Genomic DNA, 12,891 nt, shown 5'->3' on the forward strand with positions numbered 1-12,891 from the left:
ATCATACAAAATGCCTTCATTTTCCATGACATTTCTATCTGCACTGTCCACAGTTTGTCCACTGAACTGCTCTCCTGCTGTCTCTTGGACTAGAGTATAGTTAACACATAATTTCATTATTTTAGTCCCCATGCCACATTTTAGATATGATATACTAACTAGACACTTTACATTAAGCAGAATCAATTACTAAGTGTGTGGGCAGGATGGTTCTTCAATTACGGTGGTATTAGGGCATGGCATTTTGGGATAAATATATATATATATATATACACTACCGTTCAAAAATGTCGGGTCACTTAGAAATGTCCTTGTTTTTGAAAGAAAATCACTTTTTTGTCCATTAAAATAACATCAAATTGATCAGAAATACAGTGGAGACATTGTTATTGTTGTAAATGACTATTGTAGCTGGAAATTGCAGATTTTTTTAAAGGAATATCTACATATGCGTATAGAGGCCCATTATCAGCAATCATCACTCCTGTGTTTCAATAGCACGTTGTGTTAGCTAATCCAAGTTTATCATTTTAATAGGCTAATTGATCATTAGAAAACCCTTTTGCAATTATGTTAGCACAGCTGAAAACTTGTCCTGATTAAAGAAGAAATAAAAATGTCCGTCTTTAGACTAGTTGAGTATCTGGAGCATCAGCATTTTTGGCTCAAAATGGCCAGAAACAGACGCCTCACAAAACCTCAACTGGAAGCTTCATTAAATAGTACCCGCAAAACACCAGTCTCAATGTCAACAGTGAAGAGGCAACTCCGGGATGCTGGCCTTCTAGGCAGAGTTGCAAAGAAAAAGTAATATCTCAGACTGGCCAATAAAAATAAAAGATAAAGATGGGCAAAAGAACACAGACACTGGACAGAGGATCTCTGCCTAGAAGGACAGCATCCCGGAGTCGCCTCTTTGCTGTTGACATTGAGATAGGTGTTTTGTGGGTACTATTTAATGAAATTGCCAGTTGAGGACTTGTGAGGCGTCTGTTTCTCAAACTAGACACTCTAATGTACTTGTCCTCTTGCTCTGTTGTGCCCCGGGGCCTCCCACTCCTCTTTCTATTCTGGTTAGTGCCAGTTTGCACTGTTCTGTGACGGGAGTAGTACACAGCATTGTACCAGATTGTAACGGGTGTCGTCGTCGGATGAGGAGGAATCGGACCAAAACGCAGCGTGGTAAGTGTTCATGACTTTTATTGAACTGAGCACTGAAACAAAAATAACAAAGTGAATAAACGAAACCGCAACAGTCCTGTCAGGTGAAGAACACTAAACAGAAAACAACTACCCACAAAACATAGGTGGGAAAAGCTACCTAAGTATGGTTCCCAATCAGAGACAACGATAGTCAGCTGTCCCTGATTGAGAACCATACCCAGCCAAAACAAAGAAATACAAAACATAGAAAAAGGAACATAGAATGCCCACCCAAATCACACCCTGACCAAACCAAAATAGAGACATGAAAAGTTCTCTAAGATCAGGGCGTGACACAGATCTTCAAATATATGGACCACCCAAAACACAGGGTGCCAGGTCCAGAACACACCGAAATAATTTTGTGTGTGCGTTAGGTGTGTTCATGTTCTGGACCTGGCACCCTGTGTTTTGGGTGGTCCATATATTTCCGCGCCCTGTGTTTGTTTGTGCCAGATTAAAGTGCACCTTTTCCCTGTGGAACTCTCTGCGCCTGATTCCTTCCTCACAAACCTAGTCCCGCGTGACAGAATCCCACACCTGGCCAAACACATAGAAATAGAAAATCATAGAACATAGACTGCCCATCCAAATCACACCCTGACCAAACCAAAATAGAGAAATATAACACTCTCTACGGTCAGGGCGTGACACACACACTATGTGTGCATTCTATCTTTTTATAGTTTTGTAGTAAATCAAGGGTCATTTCCGACAAACTAATGGATATATGTAGTTCAAAGAAACCCCAATGCTTTTAAAAAAAATCTAAAATGTAGTACTGCACTTTAGTGTGTGTGGTTAGATAGTTACAGTACCTATGGAAAGTCTACACCCACTTGACATTTTTTATAATTTTTTTTTAGTTACAAAGTTGGATTGAAATAGATTCAATTGTATTTTTTTTTCATTGATCTACCCAAAATACTCAAAGTGAAAATGTATAAACAATATATAACTAAATTCTAGTTGTTGCATAAGTATTCACCCCCTTGTTTAGGCAAAGCCTAAATTAGTTCAGAAGCAAAGTTTGGCTTAACAAATCACATAAGTTATATGGACACACTCTGTGTCCAATAATAGGGATTGACATTATTTTTGAATGACTCCGCCTTCCTTAGTCCCACATACATACAACATCTGTACGTTCCCTCAGTCAAGTGTTGCATTTAAATCAAATCCAATTTTTATTTGTCACATACACATGGTTAGCAGATGTTAATGCGAGTGTAGCGAAATGCTTGTGCTTCTAGTTCCGACAATGCAGTAATAACCAACAAGTAATCTAACTAACAATTCCAAAACTACTGTCTTATACACACAAGTGTAAGGGGATAAAGAATATGTACATAAATATATATGAATGAGTGATGGTACAGAGCATAGGCAAGATACAGTAGATGGCAAGTATATACATATGAGATGAGTATGTAAACAAAGTGGCATAGTTAAAGTGGCTAGTAATACATGTATTACATAAAGATGCAGTAGATGATATAGAGTACAGTATATACGTATACATATGAGATGAATAATGTAGGGTATGTAAACATTATATTAGGTAGCATTGTTATATTTTATATATTTTACATCATTTCCCATCAATTCCCATTATTTTAGTGGCTGGAGTTGAGTCAGTGTGTTGGCAGCAGCCACTCAATGTTAGTGGTGGCTGTTTAACAGTCTAATGGCCTTGAGATAGAAGCTGTTTTTCAGTCTCTCGGTCCCAGCTTTGATGCACCTGTACTGACCTCGCCTTCTGGATGATAGCGGGGTGAACAGGCAGTGGCTCGGGTGGTTGTTGTCCTTGATGATCTTTATGGCCTTCCTGTAACATCGGGTGGTGTAGGTGTCCTGGAAGACAGGTAGTTTGCCCCCGGTGATGCGTTGTGCAGACCTCACTACCCTCTGGAGAGCCTTACGGTTGTGGGCGGAGCAGTTGCCGTACCAGGCGGTGATACAGCCCGCCAGGATGCTCTCGATTGTGCATCTGTAGAAGTTTGTGAGTGCTTTTGGTGACAAGCCAAATTTCTTCAGCCTCCTGAGGTTGAAGAGGCCCTGCTGTGCCTTCTTCACGATGCTGTCTGTGTGGGTGGACCAATTCAGTTTCAGATTCAACTACAAAGACTATGGACTTTTTTGAAAATCTCATAAAGAAGGGCAGTGATTGGTAGATGGGTAACAATAACAAATCAGACATTGAATATATCTTTAAAGCATGGTCAAGTGAATAATTATTCTGTTAATAATTATTCCGATGCAGTTGTCCTTCTGAACTAAGCTGCATGACAGGAAGGAAACTGCTTAATTAAGGATGTCACCATGATGCCATTGATGATTTTAAAACAGCTACAGAGTTCAATGCCTGTGATGAGAGAAAACTGATGATGGTTCATCAACATTGTAGTGACTTTAAAATAAGGACCTAAATGACAGAGTCAAAAGAAGAATAAATATATTCCAAAACATGCATCTTGTATGCAACAAGGCTCTCAAGTAATACTGCAACAACAAAAAAACACGTCAAAGTAATACACTTTTTGGCCTAAATGCAAAGCCTTATGTTTGGGGCAAGTACAGCACAACATGTCACTGAGTAACTGTCTCCTCATTTTCAAGCATGGTGGTGGTGTCACGACTTCCGCCGAAGTCGGCCCTTCTCCTTGTTCGGATGGTGTTCGGCGGTCGACGTCACCGGCTTTCTAGTCACCATCGATCCATGTTTCAGTTTAGTTTTGTTTTGTCTGTATTACACACGCACCTGGTTGCTATTACATATCACGTTCCTTATTTAACCCTCTGGCATACATTCCTGTTCTGTCCGTGATTGTTAATGTCGTTAGTGGTTGTGTTTGGTGCTAGTGTTTTTTGTTCCTATTTGGAATTTTTCTTGATATTTTGAGTAAATTCAGTTATGTTACTCATGTCCTGTGCCTGACTCCGCTATAACTCTGCACCCAATCGCTTACAGGTGGCTGCATCATGGTATGGGTATGCTTGACATCGGCAAAGACTGGGGAGTTTTTCAGAATGAAAAGGAACGGGATGGAGCTAAGAGCAGTGTTGTGAAATCTGTGAATTTATTGTAATGTTTTTCAAATTGTATAACTGCCTTAATTTTGCTGGACCTCAGGAAGAGTAGACGCTGCCTTGGTTGGGAGAGGAATTCACCTTTCAGCAGGATAATAACCTGCAACACACAGCCAGATCTACACTCGAGTTGCTTACCAAGAGGACAGTGAATGTTCCCGAGTGGCCAAGTTACAGTTTGGACTTAAATCTGCTTGCTGCTATGGCAAGACTTGACAATTGCTGTATAGTCATGATCCCCAACACCTTGACAGAGTGTGAGGAATTTTGAAAAGAAGACTGGGCAAATATTGCCAAAGGTGTTTCTAACATGTATTGACTGAAGGGGGTGAATACTTATCTAATCAAGGTATATTAGTGTTTTATGTTTCATTCATCTTTAAAAATATGTATATAATTGTTCTTCCACTTTGACATTAGAGTATTTTGTGTAGATTGTTGACAAAAAAAATGACAATTGAATCAGTTTTAATCCCACTTTGTAACGCACCAACATTTTAAAAGAAGTTCAAGACGGTGCAGACTGTCTGTAGGCACTGTCCGTCCAATGATTTTTCCAATGCTATGTAATGACCAATAAGAGGCTTTGAAACCACCGGCCGCCATATTGGCACTCCCCAGAATGTGCAGTCCTCCATAGGAATTAATGGAATTCTACAGTATTTCAATCAAATGTTTCAAGGACAAAATGACATGTATTTAAGTATTTATTTGTTGTAGTGGAGACAGTAATATTAGTACTCTCCTAAAAATATATTTCAAGGAATATGTTTGTTGAGTGGATATGTTTATTAAAAAAATGTAATGTTCAGTTCAATATAATTTTAAAAGTATGCGTCAAGGAATCTGTAATAGAATATACTTGTCAAAAATGAATGTAGACAATTAATGCATGTCTCATCAGTGGGTGAAATTTGTCAGTGTGAGAAGTTTGTTCACTTGAAAGGAGGCCTAAACTTACTTATGCACATTGCAATAACACAAATCCAATTGCTATAACACAACTAACAGGTTTCCTATTTAACCAAATCATAATTTAGGCATTGTCAGCAACCTGTGAGAGGCATCTATAGCTCTGAGGTAGATGCGGACGTCTCACTCGTTCGACATCCAGGTGACCTATACCGTATGTCTTGGAGTCCTGGGACATAACTGTCTCGTTCAACTTCCGCGTCCAGTTCAACATACACTCGAGGGCTCCCCCTGGTGGGGCCGTCCTGGTGAGCTATACGGTCCATCTTGCAGGGTGATGGCTAGAAGGGATGTGGAAGTGTAATCAGATCTGAAGGATTGGGCATTGCCAAAATCCCAAAGTATCCCTTTAAATTGAACAAGCAAGTATGGCTGTGATGGTGACGTGACCCCTGTCGTGCATCGACCCCTGACGAGCTGGCTGTCCTGCTGATGGAGAGGGGCGCCAAACTGGAGGAGGTCAACGATGAGGGATACATTCCACTCATAGAGTCTGCACGAGGAGATGGTGGTGCTGCTTTTGGCACAAGGTATGGCCTTCTCTCTCTCTCTCCCTCCCTCTCTTTCTCTCTGGGAATTAAGCCAGTACTTCTGTTTTTGAGATTTGACCTTCCATGTCCAAGCTCAGTGTCGAGGCAAAATACAAAACCCCTCATTCGGAAAACAAAATTGATTATATTCAGATACAGTTTTAAGCTCCTGATCTTATTGAGTTGACAAACTGGCTTTTCCAAATCCATTTGAAATAATTTTTCTGGGGTCAATAGCCAACAGTGGGAATAGATTAGTGTTCCTTTAAAAGTGTGTTCCCTGCAAAACGATCTTGAATCCTCCCTCTATTGTCTCTGTTTTCTGCAACTGCCAACATCAACTGCTGGGGCCGACATCGAGCTGGGCTGCTCAACATCTTGAGCTGAATACCTGCTGGATGTAGGTGAGCAGAACCTTTCCTAACTGGACTGCCTCTCTGTTTGGCTCTCTCAAACCAAACTACTAATCTCTATTTGAGATTCGCTCATCCTCAATTCATCCATTATCAAAATTCACTTGGCTATCACCGAAACCTCCAAATTCACTTGGCTTTCACCGAAACCTCCAAATTCACTTGGCTATCACCGAAACCTCCAAAGTTTTGCTTTGTTAACCTGATCACACACACAACCCTCTGTGTGTAATTCGACACATGTGCTCTTGTCCTCAGGAGCCAATGCCCATGCCACAACGGCGACAGGATATACAGCGCTGACGTACACTTGTGAGAACGGATGTGGCTGAGGTGCTGCTGCAGATGGGGGCTGACCTGGTGAGACCTCACCCTCTGGCCTCATCTCTATGAAGCACAGTTCATGTCAATACACATCCTTTTTGCATGAGTTGTTCACACGTTTGCATAAGTGTGGGTGTGCCTCCCAAATCTCACCATATTCCCTTCATAGTGCACTACTTTTTACCAGGGCACTCAGGGCTCTGGTCAAAAGTAGTGCACTTTATAGGGTATGTGTCAAACACAAGGCCTGTGGGCTGAAACTGCCTGTGAAACAATTCTATCCTGCCCGCGGAATGATTAGGGTTGTCAATTCATTTTGGCCTGCTTCCATACTGCCCCACGATGAGCTGCACTACAAGCCACAGCAAGCACTGCCAACGTGATGCGCGCCAAACAGTAGTGCATTGCCACACACTTCCCAGACACACACACACACCCACACTAGAGCCAGTTAGTGCGATATATCATATCATTACTAATGGCACAGACCAAATCTCCTGCCGGGCCAAAAGTTTAAAGGGTTATAGGCTTATCGTCCATGCCAAGTTAAGCTTCTGAAGATTCATTGCTGTAGCCTACAGAAAATGTAATCTTGCTTGTCAACATATTGTAAAATAAAGGATTCACACATGGGTATAAATGACTACTTAATGACAATAGGACACACAAGCGAGTATAAATGAGTCAACAGTTGAGCCATCTACTTTATATGATGCGCTTGCATCTTTGAATTCAACGTCAATTAGCCGCTTTTGTATGTCCAGTTAACAGCACGCAGCGGAGGGAAAGTGTACATAGACACATGCCACAGTCCTAGGCTACTAAAATGTTGCAGTCTGGCTTCGGTTTTTAAACTTGACAATGAATCAAAACAGGAAAAACGGTATGTATTCATTTGTATGATATGTTACAAATTCAAAATTTGGATTATATGTTACAAATTTGAAAAACATACAATATATTACGAATTTGAAAAATGTATAATATGTTACGAATTCTAGCTAAGTGGCTTACGTTTGCTAGGTCATTGGGGAAAGGGTTAGCTACATGGGTTAAGGTTAGGGTTAGATGAGGGGTTAGCTAAAAGGGTTAAGGTTAGGGTTAGGGGAAGTGTTAGCTAACATGCTAAGTAGTTGCAAAGTAGCTAAAAAGTAGTAAGTAGTTGAAAAGTTGCTAATTAGCTAAAACACTATAGATGTCCATGATGAGATTTGAACTCGCAACCTTTGGGTTGCTAGACGTTAGCATTGTACTCCCACACATCCACCCCAACCAACCACCCTACTTTGTTTTTGCCTTAAGTAAATCAAATCAAATGTATTTATATAGCCCTTCTTACATAGGCTGATATATCAAAGTGCTGTACAGAAACCCAGCCTAAAACCCCAAACAGCAAGCAATGCAGGTGTAGAAGCAGGGTAACCATCTGTCTTATGTAACCATACAGTACCAAACTGTAATAAAATATCATCCTAAATTAAATATTCCGGATTTACATACAGAATAATATGAAATGCTCTGAGACCAGGTTGGTGATATATCCATGCAATCCATAAAAACAATAAATATGTTTTATGTTTAAATGTTTCAACGACCTAGCTACATTTTGGTTATTTTGAGTTTTGATTAGAGTCACAGCATATTATGCACATCTAGCAGCAAAGGCTGGACACGTTATTTATCTCTTCTTTTGTTTTAATATGCTAAATTGCTCTATACAGTATCCTACAGTATGTACATAAGTAGACATAAAGGTCTATCTTTTTTTCTGACTAAACAATGGCCAGTTTGGGTGGCAATTGTATGCATGTTGTTTTGTAAAAACAGACCTAATAGACCTAATGTCTGGCCTGCAGATTTGTTGTGTTTTTTCACTATGGCCTGTGTGCTGATTCAGTTTGACACCCTTGTCATAGGGAATAGGGTGCCAGTTAGAGCGTAGGCTGGGTGTTGTTTCAGTTTGACACCCTTGTCATAGGGAATAGGGTGCCAGTTAGAGCGTAGGCTGGGTGTTGTTTCAGTTTGACACCCTTGTCATAGGGAATAGGGTGCCATTTAGAGCGTAGGCTGGGTGTTGTTTCAGTTTGACACCCTTGTCATAGGGAATAGGGTGCCATTTAGAGCGTAGGCTGGGTGTTGTTTCAGTTTGACACCCTTGTCATAGGGAATAGGGTGCCATTTAGAGCGTAGGCTGGGTGTTGTTTCAGTTTGACACCCTTGTCATAGGGAATAGGGTGCCAGTTAGAGCGTAGGCTGGGTGTTGTTTCAGTTTGACACCTTTGTCATAGGAATAGGGTGCCATTTAGAGCGTAGGCTGGGTGTTGTTTAGATGCATGACTGCTTGAATACGCTCATATGTTTCCACGTGTCCGTTTTACTCGCTCCTGTTTGTCTTGCAGAGACATGAATGGGAGGGGGACAGAACCTCTCTAATGAAAGTCAAGAAGGACCAATGTTTGGCGGGGTCATTTGCAGAATCCAAAGTGTCAGCATTGTGTATCCTACTTTTGTGTCAAATAGTTATGAAGAAATTGTGGTCAGTTAACAAATACTATGTCTTGTTTGATTTTTTTGGGCCCGGTGCTAGCCAAGGCCAATGTAAATATGCATGTATTTTTTGCTAATAAATTGGTAACATTTTTAGCTGAATGCGCATGCATTTAGATGTTATTGCGTGTTGTATATTTTCAGTCACACTGTTGCATGAAAGGAGATCCATGAAGTTAACATCGACAGCATCTCTAAGCATGAGTTCCTGTCGAGTAAACCTAAGGAGGGCTCACCTAGGGAACTCTGCACTCACAATTCCATTTAGTTCAGGAACTGAATGGCCATTCTTATGGGGAAATCAAATGTCTCATTCAACTGAATTGAGATTAAATTGATCTGTAACTCTTGACTTGCTCTGGCTACTCCCAGTACTGAATGGGGCAGTGCATTTCCTCAAAATCAAGGTGGTCCCTGACAGTTGGAAGACGGACATGAACGAGATATTAGAATTGTCCAGCAGCGACGAGGAGGACACGGAAGGAAAGTGAGTGAAGAGGAGAAGGAGGTGCTAAGGGTGGTCACACCATTGTGGTGTCCTACCTCCTCAACTAACCCAACAACATCCTGTCGGTCCCCGCGCAAGACCTATCCCCTCCCATGACACCTCTCAGGTAGGGACCGCTAGTTACTAACAGACAAATAACTACTGTACTTCTACAAACATGTTTGTTTATTTGTCTGGATGGAGTTGTATTGACACCAAGTTTATACCAAATATTGATACCAACTATACTTTTGTAATATCTCCTTACATCTTATGAGTTCCAAGCTCTGACCATTGTGGAGCCAGACAGAGTCTCTTCTAACATTACAACACCTGCACCCGTCATCACAAAAGGTCAGCCCAACAGTAAATATAGGTCTAACTTTGTTAATTCCCTGACCAAGAAGACAACCTAACACCAGTTGACTACACAAGGCATCAAAGCGTTATAATGATTACTGTAATACTAGATGGTACAACCTTGTAACTAACTAGTTGTGTTGCCCTATGTGGCTGTCTCAGGTGGCTCCAATCAGAGGCAGTGCCCCCTACAGGATAACCCTGTCATTGCAGACAGTCCAGACAGACATGCTGCCCCCCTTCCACCCGTACCAGCCCTTGGAGTCCATTGTGAAAGAGACAGAGTGCAAGCTGATCTCCAGCCATAGAGAAGACCCATCTGCAGAATAAGATGATCCTCAAGGAGCAGTAAACTAAATAGTAAATGAAGGCCGAAGGCCTGAACGATGACCCGGGCAGCCCCTTCGCACTTTGGCCTCCCAGCAGTCCAGACTTTAGTACAGCAGACTACCCCGACAGCTCGAGCCCTGACCTGCTGATGCTGATGGTGAGTCAGCAGTAGATGTTGGGGCAGCAGTTGACAGGCCTGGGACCGGCCTTCTCACCCAGCCCCCCGACGGACTACTAGTGGTCTTCCCCCTACAGATCGTCACAGACACGCCGGTTGACATCATGGCAGATACAGTGCCTTCCAAAAGTATTCACATCCTTTTCAGCACATTTTGTTGTGTTACAAAGTGGGATACAAATTTATTTAATTAATTGTAATTTTTTGTCAACGACTCTAACACTTGTAGAATTCTAACACTTGTAAAAAAATATACATTTTTAAAAGGAAAATAAAACACTTGATTAGATAAGTATTCAACCCCCTGAGTTAATACACCTTTTGCAGCATTTACAGCAGTGAGTCTTTCTGGGTAAGTCTCTAAGAGCTTTCCGTACCTGAATTGTACAATATTTGCCCATTATTCTTTTTTAAATTCTTCAAGTTGGTTGTTGATCATAGATAGCCATTTTCAAGTCTTGCCATAGATTTTCAAGACGATTTCTAGTCAAAACCACTCGGGAACATTCAATGTCGTTTTGGTAAGCAACTCTAGTGTATATTTGGCCTTGTGTTTTAGGATTTTGTCCTGCTGAAAGGTGTCTGTTGGAAAGCAAACTGAACCAAGTTTTCCACTAAGATTTTGCCTATGCTTAGCTCTATTCTGTTTATTCTTATCCGATGACAATACCCAAAAAATGATACAGCCACCACCATGCTTGAAAATATGAAGAATGGTACTTAGTGATGTGTTGTGTTGGATTTTCCCCAATCATAACGCTTTGTATTCAGGACAAAAAAGTTCATTTTTTTGCCACATTTTGCCACATTTTTTGCAGTATTACTTTAGTGCCTTGTTGCAAACAGGATGCATGTTTGGGAATATTTGTATCATGTACAGGCTTCCTTCTTTACAGGCTTCCTTCTTTTCACTCATTTAAGTTAGTATTGTGGAGTAACTACAATGTTGTTGATCCATCCTCAGTTTTCTCCTATCACACAGCCATTAAACTTTGCAACTGTTTTATAATCACCATTGGCCTCATGGTTAAATCCCTGAGCTGTGTCCTTCCTCTCTGTCAATAGAGTTACTGAAGGATGCCTGTATCTTTGTAGTGACTCTGTGTATTGACAAACCATCCAAAGTATAATTAATAACTGCACCATGCTCAAAGGGATATTCAATGTCTGATTATTTTTTTTACACATCTACAAATAGGTGCCCTTCTTTGCGAACCGTTGGAAAACTTCCATGGTCTTTCTGGTTGAATCTGTGCTCAAAATTCACTGCTCGACTGAGGGACTTTACAGATACAGTGGATTCGGAAAGTATTCAGACCCCTTGACTTTTTCCACATTTTGTTACCTTAGGGCTTTATTCTAAAAAGGATTAAATAGTTTTCCCCCTTATCAATCTACACACAATATCCCATAATGACAAAGCAAAAACAGGTTTTTAGAAATGTTTGCAAATGTATTAAAAATAAAAAACGGAAATATCACATTACATAAGTATTCAGACCCTTTACTCAGTACTTTGTTGAAGCACCTTTGGCAGTGATTACAGCCTTGAGTCTACTTGTTATGACGATACAAGCTTGGCACACCTGTATTTGTGGAGTTTCTCCCATTCTTCTCTGCAGATCCTCTCAAACTCTGTCAGGTTGGATGGGGAGCGTTTCTGCACAGCTATTTTCAGGTCTTTCTAAAGATGTTAGATCGGTTTCAAGTCTGGGTTCTGGCTGGGCCACTCAAGGACATTCAGAGACTTGTCCCAAAACCACACCTGCGTTGTCTTGGTAGTGTGCTTAGGGTCTTTGTCCTGTTGGAAGGTGAACTTTCGCTCCAGTCTGAGGTCCTGAGCACTCTGGAGTAGGTTTTCATCAAGAGTGTACAAAGCTTTCATCAAGGCAAAGGGTGGCTACTTTGAAGAATCTCAAATCTCAAATATATTTATATTTGTTTAACATCCTTTTTTGGTTACTACATGATTCCATATGTGTTATTTCATAGTTTTGATTATTCTACAATGTATAAAATAGTAAAAACAAAGAAAAACCCTGGAATGAGTAGGTATGTCCAAACTTAAAATTAAAATAAATGTAAAAAAATAATGTGGACACCCCTTCAAATTAGTGGATTTGACCATTTCAGCCACACCCGTTGCTGACAGGTGTAAAAATAAAAATCGAGCACACAGCCATTCAATCTCTATAGACAAACACTGGCAGTAGAATGGCCCATACTGAAGAGCTCAGTGACTTTCAACATGGCCCCATCATAGGATGCCACCTTTCAAACAAGTAAGTTCATAACATTTCTTCCCCACTAGAGCTGAACCGGTCAGCTGTAAGTGCTGTGAAGTGGAAACGTCTAGGAGCAACAACGGCTCATTCCCGAAGTGGTTCCAAACTGCCTCTGGAAGCAACGTCAGCACAAGAACTTTGTCAGGAATTTCATGAAATGGGTTTTCATGGC

The 12,891-nt window shown here is 40.9% G+C and overlaps 1 long non-coding RNA gene across 1 annotated transcript; it reads left to right on the forward strand.

Annotated features, from left to right (window-relative positions):
- The first annotated feature begins 7,277 nt into the window (after window positions 1-7,277).
- On the forward strand, window positions 7,278-11,807 carry LOC118389563 (uncharacterized). Its single transcript, XR_004826765.2, has 3 exons — window positions 7,278-7,415; window positions 9,452-9,566; window positions 10,089-11,807. It is a non-coding gene; the product is annotated as an uncharacterized LOC118389563 (long non-coding RNA).
- The last annotated feature ends 1,084 nt before the right edge of the window (window positions 11,808-12,891 follow it).

This window comes from Oncorhynchus keta, chromosome 10, assembly GCF_023373465.1.
Source record: "Oncorhynchus keta strain PuntledgeMale-10-30-2019 chromosome 10, Oket_V2, whole genome shotgun sequence".
NCBI classification, from domain to species: Eukaryota; Metazoa; Chordata; class Actinopteri; order Salmoniformes; family Salmonidae; genus Oncorhynchus; species Oncorhynchus keta.